We start from the raw sequence: 17779 nt of genomic DNA, 5'->3' as shown, positions 1-17779 counted from the left end.
CATCAACCCACCATACCCAGCTCGCTTTCCACCTCCAAATCCTTGTCTTGACCCACATAGAACACGAAACACATAACGTAGCACATCCTTCTTGCCCTCATCCCTCAAACAAAACCACGCTGCAGCCATACCATGCCAAAACTGCTACTCACCATCAGAGGATGGAATTAAGATGAAGGAGGTTCACTCTTTGCCCCTGAACTAGAAACCTCACCTTGTCATTGCACTTGCCAAATTGGACCTTGAGGATATGGATCTCATTATCGAGAAGACAAAAGGCTCTAAGGATGTCCTCAATAGTCATAGATGCAAGCTAGTTGTCTTCGAAGCTTGTATCCTTTGCCACTACGGTTAACATCGGGGATTTATTGATCACGCTAAACCACCATCAAAGCAAATAAACTTAGAAAGCTAAAAGAGAGAATCAATTAGAGAAAAAGAAAATTGAAAAGGGACCTAGATGAAACCATTCTTTATCATTGTTTTAGTAGTTGAAATATTTTCATCAAGTTTTTGCCTATAAAAGGGGTTTCTTCTACTCTTCTCACAGCTGAAGACAATGTTTGGGTATACTTCTAGGTTTTCCTTTTATTTACTAAAGTCAATGTCTAGATTTTCTTGTTATTTATCGAAGATAATGTCTTAGTATATTCTAGGTTTTGCTATAATTCACTCTATCTCTTTAGTTTTAATATGTTGATTGAAATTGAAATTGCCTAACTTGTAGGCATGAATCTATGAGACTAATTTTTTGCTAATACACTTGGATTGTATTCAAAATAGTGAAATTACAATTTTATTTAAAATTTGGTATATTCTATAACATGATGATGAAACAGAAATGGGAGAATAAAGAGATTGAGATGGTAAAGCAAAAAAACAGAGGAACGAGAGAAAGCTGAGCGGGGGGGGGGGGGGGGGGGGGGTGGTGTTGGTGGGAGAGGGAGAGAATAAGGGAAAGAAAGAAACAGTAGGGAGAGAGGGAAATTATAACACCCCTCACCCGTCTACAGTGTAGCCGAGCAAGGCGTGCTACACGGCATGTCGGAGCACCTAGTCTATGATTATCTCATTTTCTGAACTCAATTTGATTTAAGAAGTCTTTATGTGATATTCATAACATACTGGTTCTATTTTCATATTTTAATAAAATCAGTGTTTCAAAAATGATAATAAAAATTTGGCAAGGTGCCATCTGTATTTCGGACAAACTGTCCTTCTAAACCTGTTAAAAACAGTTCAATATGATAATCTCAACCTTCCAACTAATTTTTCAGTCTCAAAATTTCATAGTTTCAAAATACAATCCATCATAATTTACATTCATCCAAACACTCTATGTACAAATTATTACAAATCTTAAAGTTTTATGATATACATATTACATAACAAAATGTCAAAATACAACTGATAGCCATTACACAAAATCTTAAGTCCTACCATGTATGCAGTGTAGTGTAGATGACACTGGATTCCTGTGCAGATATGATGTCTCACCCAGTCGTAGGTCTGTTGGGCTCTCTAGCTGTGTCTCCAATACCTACGCGTAGCAAAAGCAACTCGCTAAGCAATTCTGCTTAGTGGTGCCAAATATAAAGAAATATACACTAAAATAAAATAAATGAATTATTTATGAATTTATGACATCGATATTCTTTGCAGTTGCTGATTCTACTTTTATTTGCTAACCTTTCATTTTTGCTAATTTTGGTGGTGTTTTATATCAATAAACTGAATTTAGCTATTTGAATTTAATAATGGTTAAATTAACTGCCCGTGTAGCCTATACACTGATCAGACTGGATAAACGGATATACTAGCACTGGGTACCTAGTGTCTCGGGCCGTCACACCATCGGTCACAAAGTATCTCCTGGTGTGCAAACAATGTGGCTAAAAAGCCATATAGTCAATTCGGTGATAAGCCAAGTATAATAACACAATTTGTATAACCATAAGCTATTAAAGTCACAGTGCGGCATAATATGCCGTAAAAACACAATATGGCATAAAGCCATTTACAGAATAGCTGTCAGAATCCTATTATCATGCCAACCTATTCAAACTAGTCAACTAGGCAAACTAGGGCACATTACAAATTAATTATTTAATTCTTCATTTTTTAGAGTTTACTAGTTATTATGTAATTCACAAGTCAATGTAAATGTTGACCTTTTTAGATGTCATGGATAAGTTGATTCTAGTATCAACATGTTACAATTTGTAATTCAATATGCTGCCAATATAGTGCAATTTACCATTTTTACAAGTTGGCATTTATTGCCAAATCACTCCAAAGCTTCATTGTATGTTAATGTCAAATTTTCAGTTTTAGTGTGTTAGATTGGTCTAGCTTAATGTCCTATTTTTCTTGGTTTTTAGCTTCTGGTCAAAGAAGTAAAATTGTAGCTCTATGTCTTATTGAACTTTTGGCACAAATTTCAGGTCATTCTGGATTATATAGACCAAGATATGGTCAATTTACTAAAACTGGACAGATTGCATCTTTAGCGTAAAATTTGGTCAATTTTAGGTCAAATTCAGTTTTAGCAGTTTTGGTACCCTAACTTGGGCCAGCAATTTGACTTGGTTCTGGCCATTTTTGGGCTTTGGTGCCTTCATAAGAATTGTAGCTCTATGTCTAAGCTTTCCATGGTATGAATTTCAAGTCATTTGGACCTGTTTTGAGTGAGTTATGGTCATTTTAGTAACTACTGTTCATATAGTCAAAAATCTGGGCTTGCACATTGCCAATTTCGAATTAGGTCATTTTTAAGGTTAGTTTTTAGGCAGAATTTTGGCAACATTTTCTACATGAATGTTGGCCTATTTTGTGTCTAGTTTCACCTCCCATTGGCCTCATACCAATTGGTGTAACACCCCTATTTGCACAGCTTGGTATATGTTACTGTTCCGATGATCGGTATCGGTCCAGATAATTAAGAGGATTAGAACTATGTTTAAGACACGTAGAAAAGCCCTGATCGAAAATAAATAGTGATTACCAGATGAAAAAGTAAAAATAAGAAAAACAGAACATAAAATGTTAAATGAGCCAGGAGTCACAGCGATGGGTGACCTTCTCGGGAATGACTGTGAGGTCAATCTAAACTCAAATTTTGAACTGTAAAATGTGACACTGCGGTCCTTAAGACTATTGCGAACACAGTGAAAAAGAGAAAATCACAGAAAATAATTTTTAAGCAGGTCAAATAATTAGGTTAGGGATCCGAAAGAAATATCGAATAACTTGCAAATCGGATTAGACCGGCAAGGGGCAATTTGGTCAATTTACCCCTAGAGGTGATTCCTGACCTAACTGTCCAATAAAATTAGAGAAAATGAAAATTTTGGAATAGCAAATTAAATTAAAGAACCATGAAAAAATAAAGGAAAAAGAAAAAAGAAAAGAAAATTGCCTTATGATATCATGTGTGTGACATCACACATGACCTCATAATTAAATTCTAATTATTTGAAATTTTGACCAAGTCAAGAAAAGGATAATTATACATAAAAACAAAATTAAAAAGCTAATTTTTTTATCATCTTCTCCATGTTTTGCCATGGCACTCACCTCTCTCATTTCTCTCCCTAAGTTCCTCCATGATAGCTTAAATTTAAGCTTTCAAAACCCTAAATTTCACCATAAATTTCCTAGTTTCTCAAGTTAAACCTTGATTTTGAGTATTGAAAAGAAGTGTAGAAGAAAGAAATTAGAGAAAAATTGAAGAATTAAGAAGATTAGAAAGCTCAAGTGAGGTAAGAATTTAAATTGAAATTTTTAGTTTAAAACATATGTTTTGAGTTAATGTAACTTCGATTTTAACTTAAATTCAAAAGAAAACTATTATGGGAGACCAAATATAAATTTCAGCCAGCTAGGATTAGGGTTTGAAATGAATGAGTTTGATAGTTTTGAATGATTATTTGAGATGAATTAAGTATATAGATGTTGATTATGTACTTTAAATTCATTAATTGAATGAATTGTGTAAGTTAGGGTTCTTGGCACTTAGAGTTTGGGAGAAAAATTGTAGAAAATGGTCAATGGATATAAATGACCTTATTTTAGTTGAGAAATGGTCAATTGTGACCATTTGTGGTGTGTATGAATTGTTGGAACTAAGTTCCAATTCAGATTGGTGAGGGTTAATCTGCAGGCAGCTTGACCTAGGTCTCTTTCAGAGACTAAAACTGAAAATTTACCAACCCAATTGGTGATAGGCTAATTGGGAATGAAACTAGACACAAAATGACACATTTTTCATTTAGGAATCATGCCCAGAAAAGGACCATAACTTAGTGAACAATTAGGCTAAATCCATATTAGAGCACACTGACCTGTACAAAAATAACCAAATGAACAGTAGTTACATAAATGACCATAACTTGGTCTAAGAAGGTCCAAATGACCTAAATTTTTATCAGTAGAAAGCTGAGACATAGCCCTATAACTTTCATGAAGAAAATAAACTCAAATTTTGACCATAACCTGTTTGAAAATCCACCTGCAATTAACATACCAAAACTGCCAGAACCAAGAAAGTGCCCAAAATTCTGGATTTGAACTAATCCGGCCAGCCTTAAGAAAATGGCCATATCTTGGGCTACAAAACTCCAAATGGAGTGATTCAAAAAGAGAATTAAAGATAAGACAATAAGGAACAACTTTGATAAATGACATTTAGCCAAATTCCTACTGTAGATAGACCAATGGAATAGTATAAACAAGTAACCTAAAACTGAAATTTTGAGATTTAACTCTAATAGGCTTTGAATTGAATTTGGCAATCAATGCCAACAAAAATATGACTCAAAATGTGATATGTGGGTGTAATTAGAATTAGCATATCTAATTAGTATGTAAAAAGTCAATATTTTGATCAAATGGTCAAATGAATAGTAACCACAATTACACTAAGTACAAAAGACTCAATTTTATGGGGTAAATTAAGTGTATAAAATTTAATTATTGAATTTATTAATTAGAAATAAATTGAATAGAAATTGAAATACTCTAGTTATGTGCTTTAGTTGGAAAGGAGCCCTTCAAGGAAGGAGGAGAAATAGAGCCAAGACAAGTCTAGATAAGAGGTTTGTACACAACTAACTCTTTTGTTGTTTTTTTTACTTCCAAATTGATTTGAATAAATTTATTGTATGATTTATGATTTTTTTTTGTGTTGAGAATTTTAACTTGTTGAATGAAATTGTACAAATTAAATGTAAATTTTCTTATGCATTTAAGGATTTATTGCATGGGTTTGAGGATTGTAAATTTTAAGTTTGATGTATTGCCAACCTTGAGCATGAATTTATAATGATTAAATATGTTAATGGTTTGTAAATACTTTTGTAAATAGAAATTGTTTTGAATATGATTTGAAACCACAGTTGATATAGCAATATGTTTTGAATTCTCATTAGCTTGTTTAGTGAGATATCTCATCCACTAGATGGGGTGAGTTCCTTCCTCTCTGGCTTACCAGTTGGGGAAGAGTTTGGATGAGTACTCATATATACTAGCTAGTTTTTGTTCCTCCCTTTTAGCCTCGGTTATTGAGAGAGTTTGAAATGTCGTGGTGTACAATACGGCATCTATTATGAATTTTAGATCATGGGTTCAACTGTGTGAATTGTTGGCAACGCCTTTAAATTATGCATAGTTTGATAAATTGTGGTTGAAATAAATAATTTGTTAGTGATTTCAAATTTCTTTTTTGTATTGTTTCAGGATTTAAAAGAAATGTAGATAAATAGTTACGATTTGATTAAAATATTATTCAAATGAATAATTTGCATGAATAAAAATATTGATTTCTGAATGTCATGAATTTTGAAGAATTTAGAAATTTTAAATTTTTATTTGTTATGATGTAACACCCCTATATTCGGTAGTGCGTTCTACTGTTCCGGTGACCAGTATTGTCCGGACAGCTAGGAAGCCTAGAACTACACTTCGATATGAGTGAGGAGACATAAAATAATGAAATACAAGAAAAAGAAAGGAAAAATAAAAGCAAAGAAATGTAACCAAGTTAAGCGAGCCGAGAACCCTAGCGATGCGTGACCGTACCGGAAAGTCACGGCGTGGACCGTTGCCTAGCCCTGGACCACGGGGAACCCTGGAAAATATTTTTAGGACTTAAATAGACCCCTATTGAAGTATAAATACCATAAGAAATATTAAATAAAAATTAAATAATTAGTACAAAGAAAAGTGAGAAATCGAAAAATGTACAAAACCCGGTGTTACCGAAAAATCAAGAATGCAACCCAAACAGGGGCATTGTGGTCATTTGACACCCTGAGTTGTCTTTTGACCTAAATGTCCATTAAAAATAAATGATATTACACTTTGAAAATGTAACACCCTCCCAGTAGCAACTCCGTACATGCTACTGTTCCGGTGACCAGTGTCGGTCCGGACAGCTAGAACGTCCAGAAAAATATTTAAACTAAAGTGAGGGACCATAATTAACTCAAATATTAATAAGAAAAATTTAGAAAAAATTTTAGAAATAAAATACAATCAAGTTAAATGAGCCGGTGCCCAAGCGATGGGTAACCCAGAGGGAAGTTGCGGTTCTCGCAACTAGGAGCCCTAGACCCGGGTAAAAATTCATAAAATAATTTTTGGGACTCCAGAAAAGGGTCATTGAGGTTCATATAGCATTAGAATGCCAAGAAAATATTTAGAAAAAATTTTCAATCGGTACAGACAATTTTGACCCGTTAAGCCAAACGGAGGGCATTTTTGTCATTTCGCCTTCAGAGACGATTTTTGGCCGACTTGTCCAGTTGAGTAAATAATTATTATAACATAAAATGTGAATAAATATTGCTAAAAATTAAATTGAAAATAAGTAGAGAAGTAAAAAATAGAAAATGAGATAAAAGGCTCATTTATGACATATTATGATGTCATTTAAAAGCTCCCTCCAATCATAATTAAACAACCATCTAATTAACTAATAAAAGAGACAAAAGAAGACCAAAAAAATTCTGCTCTTCTTCTTCTTCTTCCTCAAGCCGTGACCTCTCCTCCATAACCCTCCATGAAAATTTCCTTTAATTACTTCCATTTCCCATGAAATTCCACTACTAAACCCTAAGTCACCTTCACAAAAATTTATCCACACACTCTAAGGAAACTCTAGGCAGCCTAAAAAAAGGAAAGAAAGTGAAGTCAAGCTTGGGAAAATTCTGCCCTACAAGAGGTTAGTGCCTATTTACACTTATACCTCTTTTATTCCATGTTAAAGACTTAATATAAGTAAGAATTTGTGAATCAAATGAATGAAATTTATGTGTATATACCCCATGGAATTCGGCAGCCCTAAGGAAGGAACAAGATGGAGTGTTTTTGATGGACTTGGAGTGAACTAGAAATCATGTTTAAAGTATATAAACATAAGGATAATGAATTAGTTAGTTAACTAAGGTAATTTGTGTAAACCTTAAATATGAGCTAGGGTTTGGGAGTGAAACTTGGACTTTGCTTATGAAATTGTTAAAGAACATTCTAATGGTCAATTAGTGACCATTTAAGGTAAGTTGACCATAATTTGGAGTGAACTATTGCATGGCAAACTGAAATGGGTATGCTGCCTAGTGAGTGCAGCAGGGTGGCTGTGATTCCAGCCCACTTAGACAGCCATAACTTTGGCTGTGTAGGTTCAATTGGTGTTTGGCCAATTGGACATGAAACTAGACGTATAATGGCACAATTTTGCTGAAGAAACCATGCTCAAAAGACCAAAGCAAGTAGACCAAAAATTGGCCCCAATCCGGATACCCTGCAATTAAATTCTGCAGAATGACCAAATGAACAGTAACTGTTCATTTGGCCATAACTCACTGTAGAATGGTCCAATTGATCTGAAATTTTTACAGCAACAAGATAAGATATAGACAAACAACTTTCATGAAGAAATCTACCCCAAATTATGACCAGAACCTATCCAACAAGGTAGTGGCAGTCACTGTTCATTGCACTGTAGATATGGTCAATTCTGCAGTTTTGCAATCCAGCCAGCTGTGGTTTTTGGACCATATCTGGAGATACAAAACTCCAAATGGAGTGATTCAAAAAAAGAAATTCAACTAAACAAAATAAGAAACAACTTTCATGTTTACCATTTCCTCAAATTTCCACTGTAAAGTCACTAATGGGACAGTAAAGTTGGGGTACAAAAACTGAAAATTCTGCCCCCTTAGTGCTAAGCTTAGAAATGGTATTGGTGATTAATTCCAACAAGTTTTAAATGCAAAATGTGGTACATTGGGAGTGTTAAAACCAATGCACCTATTTTCTATCCAAAAGTCAACATTTTTGTTGACTAATGAAGTGAATAGTGACACCAAAACTTGAAATTCAAAAATTGAAGAATTCAAAAGTATCAAATGCCCTAGTATACCTAACAAGATTGGTTTGGATAGTTTGGCATGCCAATAGGGTTCGATTAGCAAGATCGCACATGGCATTATGCCATTCTCGTGATTTCATGGCTTTTAGCCATTCGACCTTGTGTTGAGATTTGGCCTTGTGCTCGATGTTATTACACTTATTAGTCGCTTTGTTGCACACCGGAGATGCATATGTGACCGATGGTGTGACGGCGAGGTACTAGATACCCAAAGGTGCGGTTTACCCGCTTTATCCAGTCCGATGCTCAAGATATAGGTTACTTGGGCAACCAAAAGAATGAAAGTGGACAAAGTTAACAAAATAAATGAATATAACAAAAACAAACAAATAAGACATACATTCAATACATATTTATTTTCTGCTATTTCCTGTTATTTTATTATTGCACCACTAAGCATTATTGCTTAGCGCGTTGCTTTTGCCACGCGTAGGTTCTGGAGATAGTGATCGAGAGCCCAGTAGACCGCAGACTGGGTGAGACCGTCTTGCAGCTCTGTATAGTGTCCGTGTCACCTCACCATCCACAGTGCATTGGTAGGACACTAGGATTCATTTTGGTATTTTGTAACTAACTTTTATTTTCTCATATGTAATTGAACTTATGTAATGTATTTTGATTTTCATGTAAATAATGAAAATTGTGTTGGTGAATGGAAAAGTGAATATTTATCTGTGACTTGTATATGATTATCGCATGAGATGAATGATTGAGAAATGAAATTAAAAGATATTGAGATTTTGATATTGGAGTTTGAGATGATTGAATATGATTATTGGAAGTGTTTTTCACAGGTTCCGAAGAACTGTTTTCTCCATTTTTAGCCGGTACTCTGTCGGATTTTCTATAAAATTTTCGGAACCTCAAATAAATTATAATTTCAATAAATGACTTAAATGAATTATATTTCATAAATTATATTCAAAACTATGATAAAAATAAATTAAGGAAGAATAAAAATGATTGAGATAGAATAGAGTGCTCCAGTACACCGTGTGACATATCTTACTCGGATATACTGTAGACGGGTAAGGGGTGTCACAGAAAATATCATGAAAATTAAATTTGAGGTATATTATAGGAATAGTAAAAGAAATGAGGTAAAATGAGTGAATTGTGAAACTTTGTATTATTAAATCTTAAATAATGGTTAGTGCTCCACTAACTTAGAATTGTGGGACACTTAAGAGCTAAAATGGGCAGAAATGAGTTCATCTTCAACCTCCTCTCAAACCATTGTCGAAGTAAAGAATTTCTCCCAAAGAAACTCCATGGCCGCACCATGCATGGAGCTCAAGTCCTCCATGATCAAGCCTTGATTTCTTGCAAGAGTCTTCATGAAAAATGATCCTCACACCATGGGCAGTAGATAGGCAGCAAGAAAAGAAAGTTTTTGTGGAGTTTTGAAGAATTTCCAAAATGGTAAGTTTGTGTTTTTTATTATTGTTTCATTAAAGTTTGTAAGGAGGTTATGGGTACTTGAATTGTGGAAAGAATTTTGGAGTTTGATGTTCTAAGGGAGATGTTTATTTTTGGCAGCCATGGAAACTCCTTGAGGATAGTTTATTCTTGCTTCTAAATGGTAGATTAAAGGATTGATTAAATGTATATGTGTGTGGGAAATTATTTGGGTGATGTATACTTAGTATATGTGGATGAGTATTTGAAATTTGAAGCTTGGGAATTAATGGAATGTAATGCATGAATTGGCAGCTTGGTTGGGTGAACCATAAGGATGTTATTTCATGTTTGGATGATGGAATATTAATGTTGAATTGTGTTAGTTGTGATGGCAGTTTGGGTATATGTGTGATGGTGTGAAGTTGGGCATGTAAATGAGCATGAATAGGTAGTTAAATTATTGTAATTAAATTTGACAAATTCTGCACTTTATGGTGTATGTTGAATGTGATTATAAGCTGCCAAAATGATAAAAAATATGTGGTAAAATATGTTTAGGTTATGGTACAACCAGAATTGGCTTGAATGTTGAGTTTGGTAAGTGTTAAAAGTGATCCTTGATGTGTATGAAGGAAATGCAATAGGGCAGTTTGCATTTTGGGCTTAGAACCTTAAGTGTATGGCTCCAATTGGCATGAAACCAATTGGAGGTGAAATTAGGCACAAAATGTGCCAACTTTCATGAAGGAAGCTTGCCAAAATTCTGCTTGTAAGGTAGCTTGAAAAATGACCAAATCCGGATTAAGTGCAAATAAGGCCTGAAAATTGACCATTTGTGCAGCAGTTAGTGTTTAGGCCATAACTCACTCAAAACAGGTCCAATTGACCTGAAATTTTGACCATGAATAGTTAAGACCCATATCTACAAGTCTTATGAAGACACCAAAACCCAGAAATGATCATAAACAAGTCAAACAGCTTGCACAAGTTCGGGTCCAAAAACTGGCCGAACCAAAAGTGACCTAAAATGACCTAAAGTGACCAATTTTGATGCACTTTGACCAGCACTAGTAAAATGACCATAACTTGGTCTACATAACTCAGAATGACCTGAAATTTTTCCCCGCGTGCAATAAGACATAGATCTACAAGTTTATAGTTTTGACCGAAACCCGAAAACCGAGGGAACTAGGTAGTCCGGCTAGGTCAAACTAGTATCCCGGAATTCAGCAAATTACAAGAAAATGCAATATATATGGAAATGAGTTTGGTAACATGTACCAACCCTAAAAGACTATCGAATGTGACATATTAGTAACATTAAAACCTAAATTACCTAGAATGCACCGAGGGTCGACATATTAGGTTGACTAAGTAAATAATAGAATTCAGTGAATTACTTATTAAGCATTATTGTTAGAAACAGTTTAAATGAGTACTGAAACACTTCAAATTATGTTTCTTAGTTAGCAAAGACTCAGGGAAGGGGAAGGAAATACTAAGTCAGAGCCAAGAGGCATATATTAGAGGTTTGTGCACAATAGCTATTTCTTTTGAATTTTTCAATTGAAATAAATTATGATTATTTGTATGTCATTATTTTAAATTATGTTTGTGCAAAATAATTTTGACTTTTCATTTTCTACTTAAAAATTTAATTGAACATTATAGTTTTAAATTGTGTCCGTACACAATACTTTTATATTAACTGCTTTTACTAGCAAATTTATTTGGAGAAATGAGTTATGAATAGTTTTTGATTATTTTGGCTTTGGGAATATTATTTGAAAATTATTGTGTTGCCTACTTTGCAAATGGAAATTTTGAGATAAAATGTTATTTGGGAATTGTATGAAATATTGTGATTTGGAATTGTTTTGATTCACAATTGGCATGACACTGTTACTATGTTCCTCCTCCATTTATGGGGTGAGTGTGATTATTCCTCCCTCTTTGACTTATCAGTCTGGGGTGAGTGTGATTATGTTCCTCCCTCTTTGACTTGCCAGTCTGAGGTGAGTGTGGATGAGTACTCATTATATAGTTAGCTTCCTCCCTCATTGATTTCGATTATTAGGGTGAGTGTGTCTTGTCGTGGTGTACAACACAGCATGTGTGGAAAAACTATGTTATGGCCTAAAATGTGTTATTAATTGGCAACACTGTATTATTCAGTTATTTGATTAAATTGTGTTATGGATTGGCAAAACCGTATTATTCAGTAATTTGATCAAATTGTGTTATGGATTGGCAAAATCGTGTTATTCAGTTATTTGATCAAATTGTGTTATTGATTGGCAAAACTGTGTTACTCAATTATTTGATCAAATTTATGTTATATGAATTTTGTAAATTGTGAAATGGAATTGTGAACTATTTGATTTGTGAATTGTCAATAAAAGATTTATGTATCGCATTTCAAATTGTTATTGTGCACCACTGAGTAAATTTTACTCAACGATAGCTTTTCATTGCTGTCGCAGGTAGACAAACTGACAAGGCAGCAGATTAGGCTGCTAGTGCATTCAGCGAGAGATCGTCGGGTATTTTGAGTATACCACATTTTGCATTTTGTACTGTAATGTATGTTCACTGTATGTATATATTGTTTTTTGTCTTGAGCAGTTGTAAATTAAAATTGTACATTGAAGTTGTAAAGTAAATTATGAGTATTTTGACTTGTAAAAAAAAAAATTATATTATATTTCTTTTATCTCAGTTTATGAAAATTTATTGTGGATTTGAGTTGAAAAAATAAATTGTGTTGATTAAATTTTGGAGTTGAGATTGAGAAACATATTGAAGTGCTTTTTATAGGTTTTTGAAGAACTGTTTTGTCTAAAATACAGATGGCACTCTGCCAAAATTTTTACAGAAATTATTAATAGTCCAAATGTGTTAGCTATTTCACTTCAGTTCAAAAAGGTTTTTAACACCTGTAAATAGTGCTCACCACTATAAAAAGAAGTAAGAAAAGTTTTAAAATCCCTTGTAGTGTATTTAATGGGTTATCAGTAGACGAAGTTGGTAATTCATTAGGTATACTACGGGATCATGTTATGCCTTACAGGGGGGTAGGGTGTGACATATGAATTATCAAGCATAACTTGTATTAAGTTTTAAATTATTAGTTTGTGCATCACTGAGTTCATCACTCAGCGATAGCTTTGTATACTGTCGCAGGTGAAAGAAAATATAAAGCAGCTGAGCGAGATTACTGAAAGACACTGTGAAACTATCTTCGGGTATATCATAGGTATACCCTTGTACATTAGATTTTGATATAATTTTGTAATTTTATGTATGTAATTTCATTTGAGCAGTTGTATCAACTCTTTTGTAATATATTTTTGGACTGTAATCAAATACAAATTATTGAAATATTATTTTGAGATTTTATGTACTTATAAAGTTTTGTATTACTAAATTTCTAATGCTCCCATGAATGTAAATATTAATTTTATTACCTTAATGAGATATTTCAATGTTTGATTTAATTTAAACTGTGTATTGAGTTGCTTGTGCTGATTTGTGAAATGAAATTGATTAATGGAGTTATGATTGAGAAATATATTAGGAGTATCTTTATTTTCAGGTTTTGAAGAACTATTTTCTCAAAATACAGACAACACTCTGCCGAAATTTTTGTAAAAATTATAGAGATTTTAAATATCTAAAAATTTGATTTATGTTTGGACTTTAAATAAAGGTTTTTAATATCTGAAAAAAATTTTACCCACTAATTTAAAAATGATATGAAATTGTTTTAAAATCCCTTGTAGTATATTTATTGGGTTACCAGTAGGCGAAGTACGGTAATTCATTAGGTGTACTACGAGAGCATGTTACATCTTACGAGGAGTAGGGTGTGACAATTGGGGTCACCAATTTTCACTTATGGTTTAATTTGCCTACTGCCTTCACAATACATAATCTGCACATAAAAGAACACTCCTAAATGACATTTCTCCTCCTCCCAAAACTACAATTATACATTCATAATACTTTTATACCATTCAACATATCTCAATCATGTCCATTTGGGCAGAATATACAAGTGCTCCATTTACATTATACAACCCTAATTCACAAAGTTAAATTCAACATAACATATACATGAAATCACTTAATTATTACATACACTTCCCAACTATTACTTCACATAAACTGCCCACAATTCATCTTCACCATAATTCATCCATGAAATTCATGAAATCAAACACTAATTTATGAATTTAAAGGCTGCCAAAAGTGACAGTTTGCTAAGGTATTCAAATGGCTTTCCAAACCCTTAAATTCAAGTACTCAATATACATATACATGGAAACTAATTTACTACAACTTTAAATTGACTAAATCAATATTACTTTCCATCCATTAGAGGTAACAAAAACTCAAGCAACATAGGTTCTCATGGCTGCCGAAATTGAACAATTCAATAACTCAATAAATTCTTCCATTCTCTTCACCATTCAACTCACCTCAACCTAAACATGAAGTTTACTAAAGAGAGGGAGGGGATTTGGACACTTACCTATTTTTGTAGCTTGCTCAAACCTCACTAAACTTCCTTCTTTTTACTCTAAGTATGCTGCCCAAGGTGTGTAGACGAGGTTTAGTGAAGAGAAGTGTGAGAATCATGGCTTGATGATGGGTTGATGAAGCTTACAGGGTGTGCGGCCATAGAGGTTTTGGTTGAGAGCTCCATTCGGCAAGAAGAAGAATGAAGAAAAAGAAGATGAAGTTAGTGGGATCTGCTGTCCCAAAGTCCCATATATGTGTCCTAAATCATGAGTTAGTGGAGCACTTAGGTTACTTTTATTGTTTAATTATTCAAAGTTTTACAATTTACATTTTATGCCTTATTTCTTTCACTATTAATATAATGTACCTCATTTTAATTTTTTATGACATTTTCAAAGTGTGATATCATTTATTTTTAATGGACATTGAGGTCAAAAGGTAACTCTAGGTGTCAAATGACCAAAATACCCTTTTGTGGATTGTATTTTCGATTTTTCGGTAACACCGATTTTTGTCGGTTTCTTTATTTTTTGTTTTTCTTTGTACTAATTTATTAATTTTTCTTTGATATTTCTAGTGTCAATTACATTTCGATAAACCTTTAATTATGTCCCGAAATTTAATTTTGAGGGTTTCTCGCGGTCCTAAAGTCTGCAATTGCCTTCGCTGTAACTTCTCGGTGCGGTCACCCATCGCTACAGTACCGGCTCGTTTAACTTAGTTTTATTTTCTCTCTTTTATTTTTTTTAAATTTTTTTTTGTATTTTCTTTTTATTTATTTCATCATTATATATCTGTTCACTATTACCGAAGTGTAGTTCCAGACATCTTGACTTGCCCGGACTGACATTAGGTCACCAGAGCAACAGAATGTGTGGACTACGTACAGTGGGGATGTTATAGAAATGGTAGGGGGAGAGGAAAAGACATAATGAAGAAGGGTAATATAGTCATTTAAAGTTTTCTCTCTCCTTGGACTAATGAGACTAATTGCTACATTGGACGAAAGGACTTTGAAATTTAGCGGAGTGAAAATTAAGAGACTAAATAGTTTAATTTTCAAAATATAGGGACTAAATTGTTATTAGTGGTAAAATTTAGGAACTAGATAATAATTAATGATTTCATGAATCTAGATGTAAATATATGATCTAATGGTTATTAAACTTATTCTCATATAAAATCGAGTTATAATGTTATGTGAGATGCAAATGGCAACATAGATTGCATAGTAAAAGAATGAGTTCAGATTTTGTTGCTTTTCTATAAAATCTAGTGCTTTTTGTGTGGCTAAAAGCATTCTTTAAGTATCCTTTGCATGAGTGCTGCTTTACGTTGATTCATGTTGACTTGGGTACCATGCCATTTGAGGTCCTTTTTTCTGCTTTGTCATGTTACTTCTGTTGGGGTCTCTTACTCTGGCAACCTATGCTCTTCTGGATTAGTTTTGAGGATGTTAACCGCGTGTTTTGAATTGGTTGTGGTAGGATTATATTTTGTGGGGTTTTTATTGGTCTATGGGTTTTTTATGCTTGGCGCTTAAGCTTTGTTGATTTTCACTTTTTGCTTGAGTTTAGGTTGTTGCTGTTTTTGCTTGATTTAATTGTCTTGTACAGCTTGGTTCTTGAGTTGGTTTCTATTTTGCTTTTGTCTTTCAAGTTTTTTTACTTAGCATGTTGTGTCTTAAGGGGGTGTTTGGTTTACCTGTTGGGTGCAGCTGATAGCTGATAGACACCCAAATAGATAAATTGTGGTGTTTGGCAAGCTTAAAAATAGGATGGGCAGATATGATACCCATCACTGCAGTTTGTATCACTCTATTTTTAGATCTGTTTTTATTTTTTATTTTGACCATATTATTATTTTTTATTTAACTTGAAAATTAATATTATTAATATTTTTATTTCTTTATTTGTAATTTTAACATTTTAATTAACATATTTCAACTTTGTTAAAATATTTTTTATTAATAACATAAAATATAAAATATTTATTTATATCCAAAAACTTAAAATTAATTATAAATTTTTCTATTAACAATAATAATTATTTTATTATTTTATCTATATTTTTAAAATTATTTAATTATCTTAAAAAATAATTATTTTCTTATTTCAATAATAAAATAAATGATATAATATAAAAGATTAATAATTATATATTTATATATTTATTTAAATAATATAATATATTAATTTAATAATTATATATTTAATTTAATAATAAAATAAATAATATAATGTAATAAATTTATAATTTTATATTTATTTAAATAATAAAATAAATTATATGACATATACCCTTATTAGTCATTTCACATGTTAACAGCAACAGCTAAATATAATTTTACCAAACACTTAATATATATCATCATTATCGCTATCGAATTGTATTCAACAGTTAATCCAAACAGGCCCTAAGTAGGAGAGGATCCATTTGTTGTCAAGTGGGGTCAATTGACCCACTCAATTTTTAAAATACAAATTATTTGTTTCACATATATTATGTATAGAATTATTTATATGAGCCATTAAAATAATTTTTTTTACCCTAAATTTTCTTAACTTTTATGTCTTCTCTTTAAATATTATATCTATAGAATCATAATTTCTTCCTTCTCCCTTCTATTATTATTATTATTATTATTATTATTATTATTATTATTTTTCTCTCATTCTCTAATAATTGACTTTATATTTTTTCCTTTTCATTTTTATATATGTTAACAAAACTATAGTAGACAAATTTAATTTTATAAGTTAAATTTTTATTTTTTTATTTTATAATTCATATTCTATTATTCTACTGAAAAGATATTTTCCGCAATGAAAATTATAAAGACTTGTTGAAATATAATGTGAGATTAGTTGTGAAATGATTATTTGATTACATATATTGAAAAAAATAAAATCTTCAATAGTATTAAAAATGAAGCAAATAAGAATCATGCAACACTAATAAAAAAATAAAATCTCATGGAATATAATTGCAAATTTAAAATTATAACAAATATTATTATTTCAATAAATTATTATTTCAATAAATTATTATTTTTATTAATTATATATATATATTTTTTTTTCATTTGGTAGATAATTTACTATTGTATACAGTAAATAAAATAAAATTTTTTTAACACCATTGAGTCAATTTTCTGACTTTACCCTTGTATGAGGGAGTTCTATTATCCAGAGTTTAAATGGACGTGTTTATGCAGATTTTTCTAGGATACTTTTTAATCTTAATAATTTTTGTACTTATAAAAAAATCGAGTTTCATAATTAGTAAGCTATTCCATAGGAATGAGTTTTACTAATTCATCTCAAGGATTATAAATGGCTCCAGCTTTATCAAGCCCCAGTTATTGGAGTGGATAGAAGGAAGAAAATGAGTTATAATTTCATGGAGAGGCAAGAAGGTTAT

This window comes from Hevea brasiliensis, chromosome 7 (assembly GCF_030052815.1).
Source record: "Hevea brasiliensis isolate MT/VB/25A 57/8 chromosome 7, ASM3005281v1, whole genome shotgun sequence".
In the NCBI taxonomy this organism is placed as follows: domain Eukaryota; kingdom Viridiplantae; phylum Streptophyta; class Magnoliopsida; order Malpighiales; family Euphorbiaceae; genus Hevea; species Hevea brasiliensis.
The sequence above is the reverse complement of the archived record's forward strand: the minus strand, read 5'-3'. Positions refer to the sequence as shown.